Raw genomic sequence first — 23,328 nt, 5'->3', positions numbered from 1 at the left:
CAAAACATCACTTTTTGTGGTTTGAGTTGGAAATATGTACACATAGGCATGCTGGCAATTTATTGGGAGCGAAATGCAAATGCCAGATGAAGCTCATGACCAAGGGTAACTTCCATCATCCCTCAGGGGAGCTCGTTAGAGGGCCATGACTTGTGGAGGATGAGTTTGTGGGTGGGTTTATTGAACCTGGAAGAGTGTTAAATGTGCTTTAGTACCTCAACTATGGAAGTTCAGGAATGTTTATGCTTTTGAACTGAAATGTCTTTCTGTAATTTTTATACTGATGTTAAAAGGTTTTGTAACATAATATCTTTGATTTTCCTGAATATAGTAGTGTCACCAGCTTGTGGTTACAATTTTACAGGTGTCGGATAATTGCTGATAAAGGTATCTGTTAGGGTCATAATTTATCCTCAATATCATTTAAATTGCTGGCAGAATTTCACGAGCATTGGCAAAGCCAAGGGATCTGGCCTTGGAAAGCTGGTGTGATGGTTGTTTTTTCATTACATTTTTTATTGCTAGTATATGACACAAAAATGTTGCAAGAAATAAAAGGGACAACAAAATACATGCCATTTCCTAAATGTGACAGCTACGTGTTTACAGTAAAAAGATCAAATACAAAATGGACTATCAAATATAATTTTAATACGTCAGGGTATAAATTACTAGAAATTTGATTTATATTGGAGCAAAAATACTATTTGTTGTGAATTACTGTAACCAGAACACATAGTGAAAACACATCCACATTGGCGGATGTGCACATGTGAAAGAGCAAAATGCTGTCACTCACACTGCAAGAGAGCCAGCGTCCAGTAGGATGACCCATTGTCTCATGCAGAATGCTGTGGTCATTGGAAGCAAAATGTGAATGACAGTTGAACAGATCAGTGGCTGACACAAACCCTTTTATTGTGTGTATATGTATGTATGTATATATATATATATATATATATATACACACATACATACATATTTATGTATATATATATTCACTGAAAAAACCATAGGTTTTAGGCCTTATATAGTTAGGAATTAGCCTTTAAAAAACCTTGGAAATTCACTGAAAAAACCATAGGTTTCAGGGCTTATATAGTTAGGAATTAACATATAAAAAACCATTGAAATTCCTCCTATATAGTTAGTTGGACTAACTATATATGGCGCACCCGCAATCCACTGCTGATGATGTCACATATTACATCATTCATGACATGGTCAGTGACATCGCTGATGACATCTCAAATGACATCACTGATGACATCACTGATGACATCTCATTTGACATCACTGATGACATCACTGATTACATCATTCATGTGATAATACGATGCACCTCCTCACACTCTAATCTAACCTTTGATACACCCAGTGTTAAATACAGACTACCATTCTTGAAACTATTGACACACCAATACCACTTACTACATAGGCACTCACTGATTCCTAGGTCTACTCACACATCCACTCATTCACCCATACAATCACTAATACATACAGTCACTCATCAATGCAACACTATCATATGCACTCATACACCTATGCAGACACTCACACACTGCCACTCATCCATGGAGTTACTCACACACCTAGTCAGTCATGAAAGAATCAATCACACTTCCATTTCCTCATCTATATAGTTATACACACAACACCTTACTTATTCAAACATATACTAACACATACTTACTCTCTTATACAATCACTGATACAAGTACACATTGATCTGCACAGAGTCACACACCTCCCAGCCAGCCACACACACACTCAGTCTCCCATCCAAATATTTGGGCCACCAATCAATGACCCATATAGCCACTCAAATAGCTACTGATCAACGCATGCAGCAGCTTACACAACAACAGACATACTGATGCACACATTCACAGTTTAGTCACTAACCTATGCATTCAGTAAGACACATTTAATCACTCACTCATACAGTCAGTCACACACCTACTAAATCCTTCATCCAGACACTTATACATCCACTCATTCTTCAATATGTAAAACATATTTAAACTTTTTAAAAAACCATAGTCACTGGATGATGTCATCAGTGATGTCAAATGAGATGTCATCAGTGATGTCATCAGTGATGTCATTTGAGATGTCATCAGTGATGTCATCAGTGATGTCACTGACCATGTCATGAATGATGTAATATGTGACATCATCAGCAGTGGATTACGGGTGCGCCATATATAGTTAGTCCAACTAACTATATAGGAGGAATTTCAATGGTTTTTATATGTTAATTCCTAACTATATAAGTCCTGAAACCTATGGTTTTTTCTGTGAATTTCAAAGATTTTTTAAAGGCTAATTCCTAACTATATAAGGCCTAAAACCTATGGTTTTTTCAGTGAATTTCAAAGGTTTTTTAAATGCTAATTCCTAACTATATAAGGCCTAAAACCTATGTTTTTTTCAGTGAATAGATATATATATATACATATATATATATCATGATGTTATCCTTCTTGTATTTTTATGTTGTTATCCTAGAGTCATTGTAGTCTACACTTTTATGTGATAATTTATGTCCGCCTGTTGTTGCTGCACTTTTATGGTTATACATGGCCGAAATAAAGTAAATTGAGATTGAGACATGGTCATTTTCTATACCATGAAAAACAAATGTTTTCAAACATATACAACGGGGTTGATTGTAAGTGTGACAGTAATCCCATCGGCGGTGGAGATATACTGCTTGCATCCGAAATGGAACTATGTGTTCCGGTTTAACAAACTGAAAAAAATCAATAAGAATTTGGGAAGGACCTGTGGAAAGCAGTTTGGTAACAATGCTCCCCCATTGTTTTACGTATTCTAGTTGTTAAAACTCAGAAGTGCTGACTACAGGTGAGGTAATACCACCAGGTATCATTAATACTGGGAGAGGTATTTCTGCATTGCAGTGCCACTCATAATCAGCCCCAAGTATTCTTACAGTTTCCAAGGAGAGTTAGCTCATGCCATCTATGACACTTTCTGCCACTCCTGACATTTCACCCAACAACATTTAGCATTCTTAGATGGGTAGTATCATGTTTCCCATTGAAAAGTCCAGCATGCGAAGTGATATTGGTTTAGCCAAACTAGCGAATGTGTTACAGACGGCATAGGACTTCTAGTAAGGTTTGTTAAAGTAATGCAGCGATTTTATTAGATGTCATCATCAGCATCATGAATATTATATAAGACTTAAAGCACTTTCCAATGGCAGCCCACACGGGGCAGCACATGCACAGGCAGTGCGTGCTGAACCATTTCAAGGTACAATTGCAATTCCTCTTCCTCTTCTCCTGGGCGTCTGTCTGGAAATCCTGGCTGGTGCTAGAGTTGTTGAGGTCGTTGTCCTGACTGCTGCTCTCTTGTCCCTGCTTTAGGGATGCCTTCAGTAATGTTTGTTTCTCATAAGCGTAATTTTGTATATGGTTTTGATGTTTCACGCACTGAAAAGTAGCGCTGATGTGGCGCTTAGGTGGTTAGTGTCGCTTTACGTGCCACTAGCCAGCCTTACATCACTTTTGCTCCAGTGCGTCAGTTTCCACTGTGACATCACACCCATGGATGCATAATTTTTATTTGATGCAGCCAGTAACTTACACCATGGTGTTACATACCGTAAATACAACACATCAATGGCTGTTAAAAATAACATAATGAAACGCAAGTGATTTTTTACGTATCGCTGCCGCAGCGCAGAGATTCGTCAGTTCTTGTAAATGAGGTCCTTATTGCGGTGGAACATGTGGACATAAATAAGCAGGTACGCAATTTACACCGAGGTGCGGTTTTGTCAGTCAGGAATGTGTGAGCACTCGAAATTTGCACTTGGTTACAACTATGAGACGGTCCATAAAAAATGTGATTTTGTGTAATTTGTTCCCATGATCCGGAGCATGATTTTCTTGCCACAAATCGAAGTGGGCAAACCTCGAGTGGGCATAATAGATGTCCATGTGTAATCCTGCTTTGGGTGCAAATGTGATCTTAATCCCAGCCAAAATGTCATGGTAGCCATGCGAATTGTGTACATACTTGTATACGCGCAAGTCCAGGCAAACCCATGAGATGTAATAGGCAGCACTGCCTCCTTGAAAGCGTTTCTCTTATTACCAATTTTTTTAGCTGTGTTGAAAATGTTTTTTAAAGGTTCATGCGTATATCTTTTACAAGCTCCTGCCCCTTCAGCACGAGCAGGCAGAGGATAAGAGAAAAAAGGAATATTTGGCTTACAGCGCCGTTACTGCTCACCCCGTTAGCATGCACAGGAGTAAACATGAATGGATTTAGACTCGAGTCCCACGGCACAGGTTACTTTGAAACTGCTTCGCTCTTAGGAATTCATGCCTCTTTCAATCTAATTAATTTGAATTAAGCATCCTATGATGAAAGTACTTTTTACATCAAAGGCTTCCCCCAGGCAGGGGGAAGCGGATGGCGTCTCCTCTTTTCCCGGGGCTCCCTCAGCACACGGGAGCCCCGCACCAGCCGGCAGTTACCCGGTCTCCCCCTCGGCACGGGAGACCGGGCGGGCACATCAAAAGCTTCCCCCAGGCAGGGGGAAGCGGACGGCGTCTCCTCTATAACCGGGGCTCCCTCAGCACACAGGAGCCCCGCACCAGCTGGCAGCATTACCCGGTCTCCCCCTCGGCACGGGAGACCAGCGGGCACATCGAAGGCTTCCCCCGGGCAGGGAGAAGCGGAAACCACGTCCTCCCTGCCCCGCCCACAACCAGGCGGCGGCCATCTTGAGGCGGCTCGGGCCGCGGCGGTGATCTCGGGGGGCAAAACGAGGGGTGGGCACCCTCGATATTAAAATAAAAAGATTGAAATAAAAGAGAGAAGCCCCCCAAGGCCCCCCCCCCACATTTTTTTTGTGAAAAATATTGGATTGCGCGCACGGTGCGTGCTTACAGATATATAATTTATTTCTCTTTTAATTTTCTCAGGAACTACTGGAGGGATTTACACTATTTAACCAAAAGCGTGATCTGTGTACCAGACACTACCATTTTGACAAGTTTTGTATAATTCCCTTCAGTGGTTCAAGCTGTAGCCGTGTCTAAAGGTCCTATGGAAATAAACATGGGGAAAACACGTTTTGGGACCCCCCTTTTTTCTCAGCCCCCACTTGACTAATCCCCCCCAAACTTTCAGGGAAGGAGAGGAGCAGAGGGAGCCATCTTCTTTGAGAAATTTGCGAAGATTCATCAATCAGCGCCAAAGTTATTCCCAATAGAATGTTGCGGATTTCCTATGGAAACTAGGTCCTAACTATATATACCTACTGGCTAACGCCAGTAGGTAATATATATATATATACTAGCTTCAAGCGCAAGTGAATCCAGCATTAGTGATGATGGATCAACACGAAGCACCTACCAGTCAAAAAACTGGTCAGTTTTAGAGGAGGTCGAATTGGTCAATCTGGAAAAAAGTATTGCGAGAGGCGGAGGAAGAGCAAGAGGAAGGGGGAGACGACCATACCCCAACCAAAGACAAAGAGGAAGAGGAAGGGGGCAACAAAATCAAGCAACCCCCACATCAGCGTCAGAAAAACCCGCAGGGCCAAGCGAAGAAAAACGCCAGTACCCACTACGGAATCGCAATCCGCGGCCAACCTGATAGTGAATCTTTCAGACCACCAACTGACAGACACTGAAAAGCGTGTCTTAAATAAAGGATTATCATTTTGTCCCGAGGCACATTTTGATTACACGGAAACTCGGATAGATTTCTACAAATATGTGAGAAAGTTAAAACTAGCAAAAGTACACGCCAACAAACAAACAGAGCCCATCAACACTACAGATGACAACATAGAGAACGTTCCTTTCAATACCATTGCAGACATCCCAGACATGAAAAACAGCTTTGAATCATTATTTGACTTAGATGGTACCTCTATATCGGATGCTGAACTGTTAGAGGAGCTCAATATCCCAACAGACGCCAGACCAGCAACAGGATTAAAGAGGAAATCAAGGTACTATCCAATATTGTCACCTGGGAACAAAATAGACCTATTTTCGGAAGCAATAGTAAAAGAACTGGACAATCTCACTAAAGTCAAGAATAAAACACGGGAAAATCTCTCGAAAAGTGAGCGTACAGCAATCAAAACATTAATGAACAATGACAAAATCACCATAAAACCCGCGGACAAGGGGGGAAATATTGTCCTGATGAAAACAACTGATTACATAGAAGAGGCAATGAGACAATTAAACCAGGCAAATAACTATCAAAAATTGACAACAAATCCGTATGAAAAGATGAAAAAAGAACTGCATGAACACTTGGAAACATGGCACAAAAATGGTTTAATAGATGAAGAAGAACAAAAGTATTTAACCATCGACCACCCAATAATACCGTGCATATATTTTCTCCCGAAGATTCACAAGACCTTAAATCAACCACCAGGGAGGCCCATTGTTTCTTCGTGCGGATCACTATACGAAAACATTTCCAACTATGTCGATAAATTCTTGGCTCCCATTGCCCAAAGTCTTCCATCGTATATAAAAGACACTGGTGATTTTTTGAGAATTCTAATGAATGTGACCTGGAACCCTGAATTTTTGCTAGCAACTATTGATGTGGTCTCTCTCTACACCTCAATCCGCCATGATATCGGAATGCAAGCCTGTGAATATTATTTCAAACAACGAAACATCATATACCTGGACCATTCGAAGATGCTAATATCAATGATTGATCTATGCTTGAAAAACAATGTTTTTTTCTTCAACAAGCAACTATTCAGACAAACCTGCGGCACCGCTATGGGCATTTCTCTATCACCGAACTACGCCAATATCACCATGGGATGGTGGGAGAAGACCATAGCATGGAATGAAGAAAATCAACAAGATCTGGAAAGGATAATGTTATGGGTCAGGTACATCGACGACCTGTTCATTATCTGGCACGGCACAAATGAGCAATTTCAGACATATTTCAACAAACTCAACAACAACAATGTCGGATTGCAATTCACATGCAATACCAGCACCAAAGAAATAGATTTCTTGGACACAAAAATATATGTGCACAATGAAAAGTTGGAATCAACTCTATTTCGAAAAAAGACAGCCACGAACAGTGTGCTTCATGGGACAAGTTTCCATCCAACGCCATTATTGCGTAGTATACCGTATGGTGAATTCACAAGACTAAAAAGGAATTGCTCAGTAGCAGAAGATGCGGAGAAAATCATTGAAGAAAGCAAAAGCAGATTCAGAGCGCGAGGCTATGAAGAAAGAGTATTGACTAATTGCAAAAAGAAAATTGATCAAAAAACACGCACCCAAACATTGATGGAACAACCAAAAAAGAATGAAACCCACACACCTCCAAGACTAATAATGACCTACAGCAAAGAAAGTTCCAACATTGCCCGAATAATGAGAAAATACTGGCATCTCTTGAAAAATGATCCTGATATTGGCAATACCATTGGCAACTCACCGCAAATAACATACAAGAAAAATACTTCACTTAAAGACCTATTGGTTAAAAGCCACTTCCAAGAAAAGCCGAGACAGAACTGGCTAGAAATGCAGCGAAAAGGATTCCAACCCTGCAATACTTGCAAAGCCTGCAAGATTGGAAAAAGTATGAAAACAATTGAAGAACCAGATGGCAAGTTGATGAGAATAGATCAACAAATCTCATGCACCTCAAAAAATGTCATTTACATAATCGAATGCAAATGCGGAATGAAATATGTGGGGTGCACCACGTGTATGTTGAAAAAGAGAATTTTGGAGCATATTCGTGCAGTAAAAAATGCCAACATGCAATATGCCACTGCGAAGCATATGAGTACATGCCAAAATGGTGATTGGAGGCAAATGCATTTCTTCGGAGCGAAAATGCTGGACAAAATGGAAAGAGGAGGTGATGTGGTCAGAAGATTGCGACAGATGGAGTCTCGCATGATAATTAGACTCCAAACCAAACTCCCGAAGGGGATGAACTTTGGAGAGGATCTGCATGTCCATCTGGAATAAGAACCTCAGAACAAAAATGGGTACTACACCCGGAACAACTTCGAATAAAAACATCGAATCAAGACAATGGGTACTAAACCCCTCATTTTGAACAAATGACTATTATTTAAGTGCTAAAATCATGCGAAGTCTTTCTTTTCTTTTATCACTTAACTGCACTAAAACTACATTTCCCATAATGCCTCATAAATGGCTACAAATGGGCTAGTATAAATACAAACACTGTAGAGGGACTAACCAACCGTGAGCAAGGCCGAGTGAGGCCGAAACGCGTTGGTGGGGTGAAGTCTTGCAATAAATAAGGCTTTAAATCGATCTCTGACTGTGCCGCCTCCTTTGTTTCAAAAAATTACCTGGGTCAGGATCCGACCCCTGGGCAGAGCACACACTGCAGAGCGCGCCCACATGGCTACAGGATCTCTTTGGATGCCGATATATATATATATATATATATATACATACATATATATATATATATATATTTATATATATATATTTTTTTACATTATATAAGGTAGGCAAGACAGCAAAGGTGCTCTAGGCCAGACCTTAAAAAGGAGCAGATTGAAACAAAGGATTATCCACCTTTAAAATTTGGCTAACCATTATACAGGTACATAGTGAAAAAACATCGTGTTGGTTGGCCCAAAAAGACGTTTTTGGATACCCTGTTGCAGATTGGCTCGGAGGGGCAATTGTTACAAGCCACAAAAAAGTGAGAGCGCTTCAGCGTCTCTGTGTTTTGATTGGATGAGTTGTAACCTTCCACTGTTGCTCCCACGACCACGCTGTGCTTCCTTGCCTCATGAAAAACTGTTCCCCACAAAGCCCTCCAATATGGCCAGCGTGCTTGCGCATGCATGCACATGCACAATGACCCTATTTGAATATTTGTTTTTGCTTGTAAAATAAACATGTCAAGATGTCTGCCATGCACATCCAGGGCAGCCATCTAACTATGTTTTTGCCATAATCTGTGGCAAAACCCCACAAAAAAAGCGAAAACAACATTGGCAAAATTGGTCTGGGCCGGTATCACAGTCAATGTTAGTGTTTGCAACATATGATTAGAAATTAGGTATTTATTTTAATACGAGCTAACACCATAGTTTACCCCTTCAACAATGGCGCTGAAAGTAGATGTGGAGGGTGCTGCTGCACCTCCTTGTATCCTTGATGGAGTATTGACATTAGAGGACTTTTAATATTAGTCTTGAAGCATTTACTCTGCATACAAGACCAAACGTTGCCATGGTAGGCATCTTCCTGAGACAAAGTGCTGTAAATTCTTTTATCATTGAGAGCTGTGTTTACTATTCCTTTCTCTGACTACATATTTCAGGTAATTTGAACATTTTAAGTAGTGACACTCTTGCAGGGGTGTATCTCAACGGAGAAGACCACAGTATTCCAAACGTTTTCTAACACGTTTCTAAATAAAGACGTCCTTGATTTGCAAAGAAAAATATAACTATTTCAAAATATATATCACCAGCATGGAAAGTATAACCAAGGCACATTGTCCGAAATGTTATGCTCTACACTCTGACTTGCTCACTTTTCCTGGACCTGCCCCAAATTACAGCACTACTGGGTACAGGTGCACAACGTGCTAGGAGAAATGCTTGCTATGTCCCTTGTTCCCATTCCCTAAATTGCACTGTTGGGATATATGATTAACTTCCCTAAAAAAAGTCAGAAAGCTTGCGGCATTGGGATTCCTACTGGCCAAACGGGAGCTAGCATTGCTCTGGGGTAGCAAGAAAGCCCCTACTTCCCATACTTGGCTTCGCAGTTTGTCGAACTGCAATGTGAACTGCGAGGAGTATGCTACTCTTGTGCCCAGCTCCTCCCGCCCAGTGGACATTTGGGGCCCATATAGATCGTACATTGCCCGTAGGCGTAGAGAAGCAGATTCACATTCTCCCAGTGGCATTGTTCCCGAAGGTGTTGGTTAGGGATGCCGTTAGAATATTTGTATTCATTAGACGGGATCTTGCTCATGTGTTGTCTAGATGTGTCGCTGTGGATTGAGAATTAAATAGGGAGGGGGCGGCGGGTTGTATCCGGGAAATGAGAACGTACATGACGGTTCGTGGACAATGTGGCTTAACCTGACTATTTTCCTCACTTGTTTATGGGACCTGGGGGTATACCGAGTAATGTTTTTCATGACCTCATTTGTATGAAGGCGTCTTACCATTGCACCGATATGTGCCTTGTTTATTGTCATATATATATGTAAAACTGAAAATAAAGCTTTAAAAAAAAGTATGACCAAGGCACTTCGGTTAGGTGCTGTTGATGAGCAGCACCCCCCACTCTGAAAAGGGTTGGTGATATTAGTGTTATTAGCGTTGGAATCTGACTGCTGTGTTTCCCCTCCATAAACTCAATAGAGACAATGTCCTCTCTTACAATATTAGTTAGTGCTGGCATTGATTTGAATAATCTGAGTAAGTTCCCATGGTTTAGTATATCGTGCCTGCCTCTAGACTGAAATTCCGGTGTAAATATAAGTTTTCCACTGAACTTCGGAATTTGGTAATTGGGGACCTCACTTTTCTCGCTTTGCATAGGTTAGTAGCTAATTGTTTTTACCTCTTCCCTACTTTTAATCAGCAGGTGGTCCCATTCTGGCGTTTTTGTAGGCCCAAACATTCCTCGATGCCAGTTCCCAGTCTTTTTTTATTATTTCATTAGTACTGTGTTTTTGGTGAGGAATAGTTATTTGGGCTGATTTGGTAGGTCTACTTTCATTCGTTATGGTAGAGTTAGAAATACTTGGCACTCTTTCTTCTTTCTCTTGGTTTGCATCCTGTTTGGCTACCTGTGGCGGGTTATCTGGGGTCCTATTGGCCACTTGGCCTTCCACTACTGTATTATCGTTCCTTATTGGAAGTTGTGTTTCATTTACTTTAGGGCAGTTTGTTGGACTTGGTCCAGTTGTTGGTTTTTGTCCAAAAATAGGAAAGTAGTGGTTTCTGCCCTTCCTCGTAGCATCTGTAGTTGTTGGTATCCGATCATCGTCTGTCTTTATTGTGACACCTAGTTTCGGTTTTTCATTTTTTCTTGCTTTGCAGAGTTTTTTCCTTTGAGGTTTTGACATCGTAGTAAAACCATCTAAGTCGTTATCATTGTGGATCTGATCCTCTTGGATTTCTTTACCTATAATTTCGTTTCCAGGTTGATCCGATACTTGCAGGGCTGGAAGATTTACTATTTCACCAAGTTGTTTCGTTAGCTGTTTTGTTTCTATGCCCTTAGAGCTTTCTAACCCATTCCTAGTTTTGTTTTTATTCTTTTCCTTACTAATAGTGTTATCCGCATTAGCTTTCTCCTTACTGTTTTGGATGTCTCTTTTAGTATCTTCTATTATGCTCGTTATAACTGCCAGTAGTACTGCTAATTTATCAATAATAGGTACGTAAATACATTCCGTGGTTGTTTTTTCATTTTCTGTCTGTGCTCTAATTATCAGTTCATTAAGTTGGATACGTTTGTTATCAATTCCCACTAGAGTATTTGCCATCATTTTTAAGAGGTCGATTTGGATGTCCATTTTATTTGATTGGTATTGAAGAGCTTCTAGTGTGAGGGTCGAAGTTTGGTAATAAATATCCCAGGATATCCCTGCTTCTTGCTGTTTTGTTCCCAATTCTGTGTTTTGAGCCACCTCACACTTAGCATGTTTAATATCCCTGGTGTTTTTGTGCTCCACCATATGTTTATCAGTAATATGTGTAGCTAAATTATTACTTTCTTGATTTCCTTCCTCGTCTTCCACAAACGGCTTGATTTCATTTGTTGTTCCATTGACCATATCTTTATTGTTGACACTCCCGTGTTCATCCCTATGATGGTTTAGTTGATTTTCAGTTTCATCAGGGGCTGAACACAACCTTTTATTAATTTCAACATTGACTTCAATAGGGAACCTTGATAGCGCTTGTCCTCTCCAATCTCCATGGTGTTGTTGGTCAATTTCCGGAGATTTTGAGTGAGGTTTATTTGGGGAGAGTGAAGATCCTTAGCCTTTAGCTCTGTCTCAATTTGCTTGCTGTGTTGTGTAGTGTTATGTATTTCACTACTAGTAGGTTTCATGGGGGTCTGTAGTTTGTCCTTGTCTGATTCCAATTTCATTGACAACAGAGCTCCGGATGGGTCCTTCATAAATTGAAATTTATCCGGTATTTTACCGGATTTCTCAAACATCCGTGCTATTGGGGAGATAAGAGATTGGGTCAATCCTGGTGTGTTGGTTTTTACCTTTTTTGACACTGTTGATTGCTGCATTCTTTTTGTGCGTTTTGTTGTTGTGTCTGCAGTCCTTTCCTTTCCTGATCGCATATTTCCCGGTTTGTATTTTCTTTATGTCTCAGTGTAATATGGTCAGATATGGTCATATAGTCAATTGCAGTGTGGTTTACCAGTGTCCAAGCCTAGCCGTATGGGTAGTACAGCCCACCAGCACACCAGCCGTCGGGGAGTAATACTGGAATCCAGGAGTCAACTTAATGAGTGAGTTGAGGGGTATAGATCTGCTCAGGAGTTTGTAACGGCTTCCCCCGGTGGACCACAAATCACGCGGCCCTCTTTCTCCAATTTCAGATGCTCTGGGCTTTCTCGGGGCTCCAAGTCGCCACCGGCAGCTCCCGGCTAACCGCAAAACCCAGCACCTCCTAGCGCCTCAGGCTCTAGTACTTCAGTAACTCTCCTTGCCTTGCTCCTCCCCGCTCCACTCAGCTCTCCATTAAGTAATTCCGCAAGTTAATAGTTAGAAAGTTAATAGGCGCAATTGCGCAAGTGTGCAATCACCGCAAACCACTGCACACTGCTGTGAGTCCTTGTGTCCAAGTCAGCCCCGCCTTGCCTTACTCCTGCCTTGCCTCCGGGCTCTGCATACAGAGATTCAGCTGTCTTAGCCGACTCAGACTCCTGCAGCACCACACTGCGGCAATCGAGACTCCCACTCTCACAGCCCTCGCATCCCTGCAACACTCACGGTTCCTTGCAGGGTACTCGCGGCAGCCGTACACAGCTTTCCTTTCCCCTCACACGGTGTCACAGTGTCACAATGTCAAAAAGCCGCCGGGATCACTGCTTTCTCCCGCGGTGCTCAAAGCCGCTCAAAGCCGCTTCTCATCTCCAGCTCCGGGTCCCGCGGTACAGACCGCCACTGACCACCGTAGCTTCTCGCCTCGCCCTTACTCCTCGTTGCTCGTGCTTCTACGGCTCTGCTCATGGTTCTGCAGCTCTGCTCGTGGTTCTGCGGCTCTGCGGCCCGCCACAGTCCGCCACTGTCCGCCGGAGCTTCCTGCTTTGCCTCGCCTTTCCTCGCTTGTGGCTTGTGGCGTTTGCTGCTCCCTGCTGCACTCTAGCTAGCTCATGAGCAAGTGGAAGTAGATACTACGAACATCCTAATAGTTAAACTGAACTATAAAATAAATAACCAAAAATCGAAATCTTTATATTTGATTAATGTATACATATTGCCTAACCAATTGAGTAGGGAGACAACCTGTGGAGCATTGAACAATGTCCTAATTAATAAAATGTTTGAGGATCCATTAGCATACTTTTTGATTACTGGGGATTTGAATCTTAATCTAATGTCAGCCCACACAAGAGATGATATAAGGCAATCGCAAAACCACCAATGGCTAATTCCCAGCAGGATTTAGGAAAAGAGACTAATTCCACTACGAACAGAATGGGTAAAAAATGTGTTAAGGACATGGAATCGAAGGGACTTCGAATTCTTAACGGCAGAATAAAAACGGATGTGCCTCCAGCATATAGTTATTTTGGGTATAACTCACAGTCCAGGATTGATTACACCATGACCTCATTATATATTTTTCATAGCATTACCTCGTATCAATTAAAGAAAGTAACTGAAAGCGATCACGCCCAGCAGATAATTATAATGAACATCGGAACGAATACAAACAAAGCTTACCAGACTGTTGAGGGGTGCATTGGAACATCTAACTATAAACAACTGTTCTGGAATGTTAGAAATAAAGAAGAAACGAAGGAACAGGTGGAAAGTCTTGTGGAAGCATGCTTAAAAGACACAACACCAGAAACAGTGATAGAGCAATGGGAAAACCTCACTGGGATGTTGATCAAAACGCAAAATCCAACTCAAACAAAAAAGAACCCAAAGTGGAAAGAAGTAAACAGGGACAAGGACAACTATATAAACCTTCCATACACAATAATGAAAATGAAAAAAGACCGAAATAGGATTATTAGGTTAACGAAGAAACCTGGGGTAAAAGTAGAAAACCTGGGCAACTTGAAGCTACTAAATCAAAATTTGAAGAAACTAATATGGAGCGAGAAAAATCAAGCAAAACAGGCATCTTGGGCAAAAGTATTCCACGCCAGCAAGCAAAAGAATCCAAGAGAATTCTGGGAAATCGCCAACGGACTTGCTAGACCAAATAAGCATGTGGTCTCATCACCATTAACCGAGCAGGAATGGGAGACTTTTCGGAGCAAACATCTAAACCAGGATAATACACAGTCATGGTTAGCGGAAAAGCAACACAGGTGCAAAAACGACACTGACATGGAAACTTCTCTTCATGATAACTATACGGATACACCAATACAAATTAAATTAATAAAAAAAACAAAAGAACGGTGCTCCCGGACCAAATGGGATACCATTTGCACTCTATAAAGAAAATCCAGAACTATGGTCGACCCTCTTAGAGAAACTATATGGAGAAGTTATTCTAAAATGGGCCGTAACCAAGTCATGGCGAGGATCCTTAATAACCCCAATCTTAAAAAAAGGAAACTGTGCGCTTGCAGAAAACTACAGACACGGACGCCAAGTTGTTTGCCAGAATTTTGTTGACTAATTTATCAGAATGGGTCAGGGAAAACAAGATACTGCCTTTAAACCAAACAGGCTTTATACAATGCTTGGGGACAACAACAAACATACTGGTTCTAGCTTTACTTATGGATAAGTCAAACAGATTGAAGCAACCCTTGTACCTATGTTTTATAGACTTTAAATCTGCATTTGACTGCGTCAAAAAAAATCTACTATGGAAAAAACTAGAGAAAATGAACATTCCAGCTGCCCCACTAAAGCTGATTCGTCTCTTATATACGAAGACATGGGTGAGTGTGAGGATGGGGGATGGACAAATGTTATCTAAGGAGATTCCAGCAAATGAAGGCCTAAAACAAGGCTGTGTTTTAGCCCCCCTCCTCTTTAATCTGTTTCTTGCAGACCTAACTGAAATACTGGATGATGAAAATGCTCACCCCCGAAATTAGCTGATAAGCGTCTCACTAACTTGCTGTATGCGGACAATGTCTTACTATTGAGCCACACGAAAGTGGGACTACAGAGCCTAATTAGTTGGACTCACATGTACGCAAAGAACAATGGGATGGTGATAACTGAGACAAAAACTAAGATCATGGTAGTTACCCAAAATAACAAGATAAGATACAAAAGTAAATGGTTCATGGACAAGACCCAATTAGAACAAGTAGAGGTATATAAATATTTGGGTGTGTTATTTGATGAGAAGGGTTTTTACCAGCTGCAAAAAAAGGACATTCAAAGGAAGACGAATGCATTAACTACAGCTTTCAGAATTGTACAGAAGTCACTTTCCAGCCTAACCTATGGTCCTCTCATGAGTATTATAGGAGCAAGACTCCTACCAACTATCACATATGGTAGTGAAGTGGCAATGGGTAAGGATACTGAAACTCTGAACAAAGCCATAACCAGAGCATATCGGGCCCTATTTCATCTCCCAGCGAATGCGTCTCCTGCATAAATAAGGTTGGAGTTCGGATTAACCAATCAACACTATGCAAGGCAAGGACACTTCATAAAAGTATGGAATCGAATAAAAAATGACCACGAAAATGAGATATCGCAGCTAATATGGAGAGAAGTAAATAATAACACAATCTCTACTGCATGGCTCTATCCTATGGAAGCAATAAGGGAGTTTGCAGTCACGTCTATTTGGGACAATAATATAACCAAGGCATTGTTTAAGAAAATAAGTAATAAAACTGCAAACCAACTATCCATTCTAAACGTTAAAGCTTTCCTTACAAAGAGAAAACATGTCTGGACAATAATAAATGGCTATAAAAAAAAGGAAATTCAACAATATCTAGAAACACCCAGGACGGAAATAAACAAACAGGTGCTCCTTAAAGCAAGATTTGGAACAATGCCAGGTCTGTGTCATCTTCCACCGTGGGAGAGAGTGGAAACCCAAACGCTATGCAGACTATGTAATAATGGTGAGGAGAACATTCTCCATCTATTGTGTATTTGCCCAGAACTCTTGCAGGAGAGAAGAACACTGCTTACTCTTCCATTTAAGGTACGATGCATAAGGACATGCAGGCAGGCCCTGATTAGGTGCCTGCACTCGAATGATATAATCTTGAATGCTACCTTTGTAAGGTTCTTATTGACAGTTAAAAGGAAATTAGGAGTATAATTATTTTAAATATGTAACTGACTGCGAAACCGATGTATTGGTATTTTAAATGTTTTATACTTGAATATAGCTTTTACTGTTTTCTTTTTTAGATGTGTAATATTGTAAGATTTTAAATAATCAACACAATAAACTACTTTGTACTTGTACTTTGTACTTGGGTTGCCGAACCACTGCCCCGGCCTTTTCAATGTTTGGTACCCTGCATCTTCTGGTGCAAGGGATTTTCCACATGTAGGTATCTCGACCCTTTTGTAGTTCACACTTAGGAAATAAATGAGAGGAGCTAATATGCTTACCATAATTTGTGTCAAACAAAAGTTTTTATAAACTCTGGGTGGAGTTCACAAAGTTCCACTACGCAGAACAATGCGAAGTGCAAAAAAAACTTCCACCGCACTATGCAGAGCGCCGCAAGCGGCGGAGTGCGATAGAAAAATGCTGTTCGTGCTGATTGCACAGTGCCGGATGCTTGTCCGCACTGTGCAATCATTGCGAACGGCACCTTGCACAGCACAAGCGGCCCCTCTTTTCCTTTTCTACAGCTCGAGTACATTTTTACTTCAGCAGCAGCTTTCTCAACACGAACAGGCAGTTTCTCAACGCGAGCATTCGCGACCACTCGCAATGAGAAACCTGACCACCCCGCTCACTGGGAGGTTGATTTTCCACTCTGGCGTTCGCCAACTTGATGTTGACGATCGCAAAGAGGAAAAATCCCGCTGATAGGTTGATTTTTAACGGAAGAAATTGTAGTGGTATTTGGATGTTGCGGATAGGGCTCATGCAACATCCAGGTGTGATGGAGGACAAACATCTCTCACCTCTTCCTGTGTATCTGTTTTTGGGTATATGTATGAGGGGGAGAGCTGAGCGCAGGTTGATCGTTTTCTGGGACAGCGCCTTTAATGCATTTGAAGGTCAGGTAGACCTCTTTTAATTGCATTGTTTGTTTGATATAGAGCCACCATGGATTTCTGTTTCGAGTTAGAGCCAGCATGGGTTTCTGGTTCGAGTTAGAACCAGCGTGGGTTTCTGGTTCTAGTTTGAGCCAGCATGGGTTTCTGACTGTAAGTAGAATGACCATAGGCTTCTGGCTTGAGTTAGAGCCAGCATGGGTTTCAGGCTTGAGTTAGAGCCAGCAAGGGGTTTCTGGCTTGAGTCAGAGCCAGCGTGGGTTTCTGGCTTCAGTTAGAGCCAGCGTGGGTTTCTGGCTTGATTAGAGCCTAAGTGCATTTCTGGCTTGAGGTAGACCCAGCGTGGGTTTCTGGCTTGAGGTAGACCCAGCGTGGGTTTCTGGCTTGAGTTAGAGCTTGTATGGATTTTTAGCTTCAAGTAGAGCCAGCGTGGGTTTCTGGCTTGAGTTAGAGCCAGCGTGGGTTTCCGGCTTTAGTTAGAGCCAGTGTCGGTTTCTGGTTGATTTAGAGCCAGCGTCGGTTTCTGAGGCTTAAGATCTGATGAGCTGCAACACTTTTTACGTTTTGAACTCTTCCCTGGGAACACTATCAACCAAAATGTGCTACCACCTAGAGACACTAACTTGCCACGCTGCATCCAAGCACACTACGCAGCCTTGCAGTGACACTACCCCCCCGCACACTGCTGTGCATTTCAGTGACCTTCACCTGTCACTCTATAATGCATCCTAAGAAGACTAAACTGGACCATTTCATTACTAGGGACCCCAGCTTAGCGCACTGCACTGCACCTTTTGGCTACTGACCCACCACATTGTTCTGAATCCGAGGAATACTTAACCAGCCCACCAGACTTCATCTGGATTGAGGTTACAAACCCATCACACTGTATCCGAGGAGCATTAACATAACCATAATGCACTGTATCCTAGGAATACCCATGCAGCATACTACTCTGCATTTCGTGGACACTTATAGGAGCACTGTCCCACTACACTGCATTGACTGTCAAGGGCATCAGTGCACCACTTTGCACTGCATACCATGGGTACTAACTAGCCACACTGCAATTGCATCCTACAGACACTAACCCAGCATGACATCCTAGGGACACCATTTCAACCCACTGCACCACTGCAACTCCATAGTGTTCTCCATTACAGACAAATAAATCCGCCATGCTCCCATTCTCAACATTTGGGTACCATGCCAGGGTGGAACTGGCAACTGCTTCATCATCATGATTCGCCATTTTGTAGCTTCGGTAACTCATAGATCTATGAGCGCTGAAGAGTGACAAGACAGATGGCCAATCAAAATAGACATATTTCTGTTGGTCTTCCATTAATAATATTCCAAACCGAATCTTTAGATTTTTAAATTGATGACCATCATGGAAGCCAACGAAGTTTCCTCTTCAGCATATTGTGCATTTTTTGAGAAACAGCTGATTTTTCCTACTGGAAGCTGTAAAATCAGAGGCCCTACCGATTGTGCTTGCACGCCTCATATGTGACCTGTCCCTTCCCTGCATTGATTTCATGGGCAATGTTTCTCTCCCCAGTACCCTTTTGTCTCTGATTTTGTGCTCTTGTTTTTCAAATCCCTCCTCTCCATTTCCTGCTGCAATGCTCCGACTTTAAGTCATGGGCATTAAGGTGGGTAAGCAGCAGCTGGTCTGCATAGCCTCCTAGTCTCTTTTTTTGGGTAATAGTCATCCAGTGCACGTCTACGCTTTCTGTGGCAATATTGATATAGGCTCCGTATAGACCAGCCTGGCCTGCCTGCAGACTAAGGGGCATATTATCAAGGGCCTTATCTCCAGAGTTAATCTTTTCGCCCTATTTACAAGGCGGTGCTAACATGCATTAGCGCATATTAGCAGCCGGTTTCCCTACGCCTCCCTTTGCGTCTCTAATGAGATGCAAAGTGGGCGTCACTGGGCATACCTCACACAGAAAGACATGTAAAATATCGCTAAGTGCACATCGCAATATTTACAAGGCGGCCCACAGCATTTTATCAGACGTTAGTTTTTAGCGAAAACCACGGTTTTTGCAAAAAAAGAACGTCTGATAAAATACTGACTTACCCTAGTTATCCTATTGCAGGTGGATCATAAGGCTAAGTGCACTGTGGCCTATTAACAACGTTATCGCCATTTATGTAGTGATTTCACTGGATTTCCAGCGATATCCCCTCGATAAAGCCGCTATCGCTGGAATTTTTACCGCCTCAGTGATACACATTGTTAATAACACGCTAACCGGGCGATAAATTCCAGCGATAGACGGCGATAAATAAAAGAAACGCTAAGCGCGCTTTGCAATATTTATCGCCGTCTATTGATAATATGCCCCATTGTGTGCACTGATCCTGAAAGAAACATTGTGTTTTACCATTGAGAGCATGACTTCGGACGTGAATTTAAGTTCTCATCCACTGGGTGTGGTTTAAGCACTCTTCCTGCCGGTGACCTATTGAGGCAGGTAACCAAGAACACTCCCTGTTCTGTGCGGGCAGCATTCTTACAGGCCAGATGCAAGTGGTTAAAGGTGCCCCGGAAAAGTGTAAGTTCATCCACACAGCCATCTTTCCCTAGTCCCAGACAACTTGTTTCAGCAAGATGAAAAACTAATGGTCCAGGAAAAGATGCTTTCTTCTACTTAAAGGATTCTTTTGCACTGCCAGGTTGAGCAGAGATCCCGATATGTGCGCGAAAACCTCAGCTGCCACTCATTTTAAGACTGATTCAATTATGCCTTACTTTTGTGTTGCTGCAAGTCTGGTAAACTAGGTGGGGGAGCTAGCATCCTCCCTAGGCACAGGTCAAGTCCAGTGCCTACAGACTTGTACTGGGGTGTAATGCTCAGCTCCTCCTGAGAGTGGTCTCTGTTGCAGTCCTAGCATGATTAGACACGTTCATCTCTTGACTCCTCCGCCATCCCTGTTGGCAACCCCAGCCCCCATGTAGTGCATGTGGTAGCTGAGAGGGAGGAGACAACTCAGTGTGTGAGTGAAAACCTAGCCCAGCTGCACTATTGCTCAGCACCTCACCTGTCTCCCGAGACACAGGAGTCACAAGAAAAAGTGAAGACAACATAAAGCACTAGCCTCCTTCAAGACGACATCTCAAGGCAGACAACAGAAGTAGGCATATTGAGGTCATCCTACACCAGCAATTCACTGACCTCAAAGTAGGTAGCCCTTCCAAACCCACTACCCCACCCACGCTGATCCAGATGACGGCTAATTACGACTTTGAATTGGTCTTCATAGTACAACCATAGCTTCAGCAACCGATCCATTTAGCACTTACTCTCTGTTCCTTCTCTTGTGTTTCTTACGTTTGTTCTGCCTCCACTAATCCCGGTGTTAGCGCTGCTTCCAGGGACAGATGTCAGCCCTCGTCTCCTTTGCTTCTGCTGGTGTTGACCCAGTTGCCAGTTTAGGCGTCACTCTGGCCACTCCATTAGGACCCTTGGGGATGAGCAATACTGCTGTCCACCTTTCTACTAGAGGCCGTGGTTTGAGGATCTAGACATCAAGATGGCCTCTAGTGCCAGAGACCACAAGAGCTCGCACTCACCCAGGTGCTACCAATTGGTCAAGGCTAAGACTATGGAACAGCTTTAATGAAGATTCTGCTCCCATGAGAAAATAGAAGTATTTACGTTCTGACGGCAGCTACGGCTTCCCTACCGAAATCCACAGAACCTCAGATTGACACATAGTTGTGGCGGAAGCCAATTTTGCAAGCCAATAGTTTAAGCCTAGAGATACAAGTCCTTGTTTGATAGTTCAACCCACTCTTGGCACCAAAAATCCACCAGCTCAAACTATGGTGGTGATGTCTGCTTCAGGGATGATCAAGGACAGGGACACCAAATGTCTCAAAACATGGAAATGCAATGTATGAGTACAATGGACTCCTCTGCTCCAGACAGTCCAATGTCAATGGTGCACGGGGCATCCATGGGTTGCATCTTTGGCACAAGTTCGACTGGTACACCTTGCTCCTATACTGTTCCTAAATTAATTATACTGTTATTATTAAACTAGCCTATTAGATCACAAAGTCCTTGCAAACATTACATGTAAATCCATAATCCACAAACTAGATACTTTAAAATACAAAACAGCATGTTTTATACTATACAAAAAATTTTTATTAACGTTTATTGACCATGAGGTTCGAAAGAGAGGCTTCTTTGAAAGCAGGTCAATTTTAACGATGTGGTGTTGTGGAGGTGGGAACTATGTCTCATGTCTAAATCTTGTAAACGTTGTCACTTGAAGCGTTCTGATGCCTTCGGATCTAGCTAGCGCTATAATAAATGTCTATTATACTTGTTATCTATGTTGTGAACATTTACTGTTGTAAAGTCCTCCGACTCAGGTGCTCTGTATCGAATTGTTATCTTTGATGTGAACATTTAATGTTGTGATGCGCTCTGATCCCTTGACGTCTAGCTAGCGCTTTATAAAACTTTCAAATAAATAAACATGTAAAGCGCTTTGATACCTTCGGTCTAGCTAGCACTATATAAAACTCAAATAATAATAATTGTTGCAAAGAGCAACACAACCATCTGTTACTTGTTACAGTGTTTAACATACTTACACTTCATTTTGACAGCACCACATAAAAACCATTCAACTGTCAAAGCTACTGAGGAACATTCTAGAAAGATAAAACGTGTCTCTTTCACCAGTCTGCAAATGTATTACTTTGCTGCACTTGCCTTGTATCAAACTTGGTTTACATTGCCTAAATCGGGCCATTATTTTGATACTAATTTGTTAGAAATAATTTTAGATATCGACTTTTAAAATGACCACCATGCATTCATCGCCATTCCTAGGAATCACCAATTGGATAGATTTAAGATCACGAGAGAGACAATAAAAAATAAAACATTACTATGCTACTATAATAATTCTACTAGTTCATGTCGACTTGAGACTAACTGAGTGTGCAACTGTTTTCCCATGCTTTTCCCAATCTTGGGTGAAAGCAAAGGCTAAGTGTAGTATAATCGATTTCAAAGATAGAGTTTCTGAAGGTCAGTTGATCCCATGGGATGTTACTGGCAGGGAATTAACAAAGCAAACTTAAGGTACACTCTTACATACAGCGAGCACTTTTAAAATGTTATCTTTGGGCAATATGTAATTAGCAGATATTACAGATAAACTTTTTCCTCAAAATAAGCAGTTTAAATGTATTTTATTTAAAAGATTTATAAATCGCACAGCTACCCAACAGGGTTTCCCTGCGCTGAGCAGGACAAGCGAGGTTGCGGCTAGTAGAAGGAGAGGAATTAAACCTGACTATAAAGAAAGGTCTTTAGCCTTTTTTACGAAAAGCTAAACGCGACTGACAGATCCTAAGTATCAAAGGAAGAGAAATCCACAATTTAGGTCCAAAGTAGGAGAACGAGCGGCCTCTCATACAGGTACGCCGCACACTGGGAGCTGAGAAAAAAGAAAGGCTGGCTTATCTCAATTCGCGGGTGGGTAGGTAAGGCTTGACAAGGCTTTGTGTGAATAAGGGTGCCAAGCCATGCTAGGCTTGGAACATATAACATAGGGCAGAGGTCTTCAAACTTTTGAAGGTTGAGCCCCCCCCCCAGCTGAATTTTTTTAAATGTCGGGCCCCCCACACCACCTGACAGAAATTTCTGGAATCTGGTACACTACATAATCGACCGCCACCCGCATATCCCGGGCCATATCCGGCAAATAATGTTCAAAACAATGAGTGTTTCCTCCTTCTCCATGAATTCCCTCACTACCACTCACCAACAATGCACCTCATCTCTCTATAGCACCTTTCTGGCAAACATATAATTGTTTTATAGTGCTACT

The sequence above is a fragment of the Lissotriton vulgaris genome, chromosome 7 (genome assembly GCF_964263255.1).
Source record: "Lissotriton vulgaris chromosome 7, aLisVul1.2, whole genome shotgun sequence".
Classification (NCBI taxonomy): domain Eukaryota; kingdom Metazoa; phylum Chordata; class Amphibia; order Caudata; family Salamandridae; genus Lissotriton; species Lissotriton vulgaris.
Note: the sequence above shows the minus strand (reverse complement) of the source record.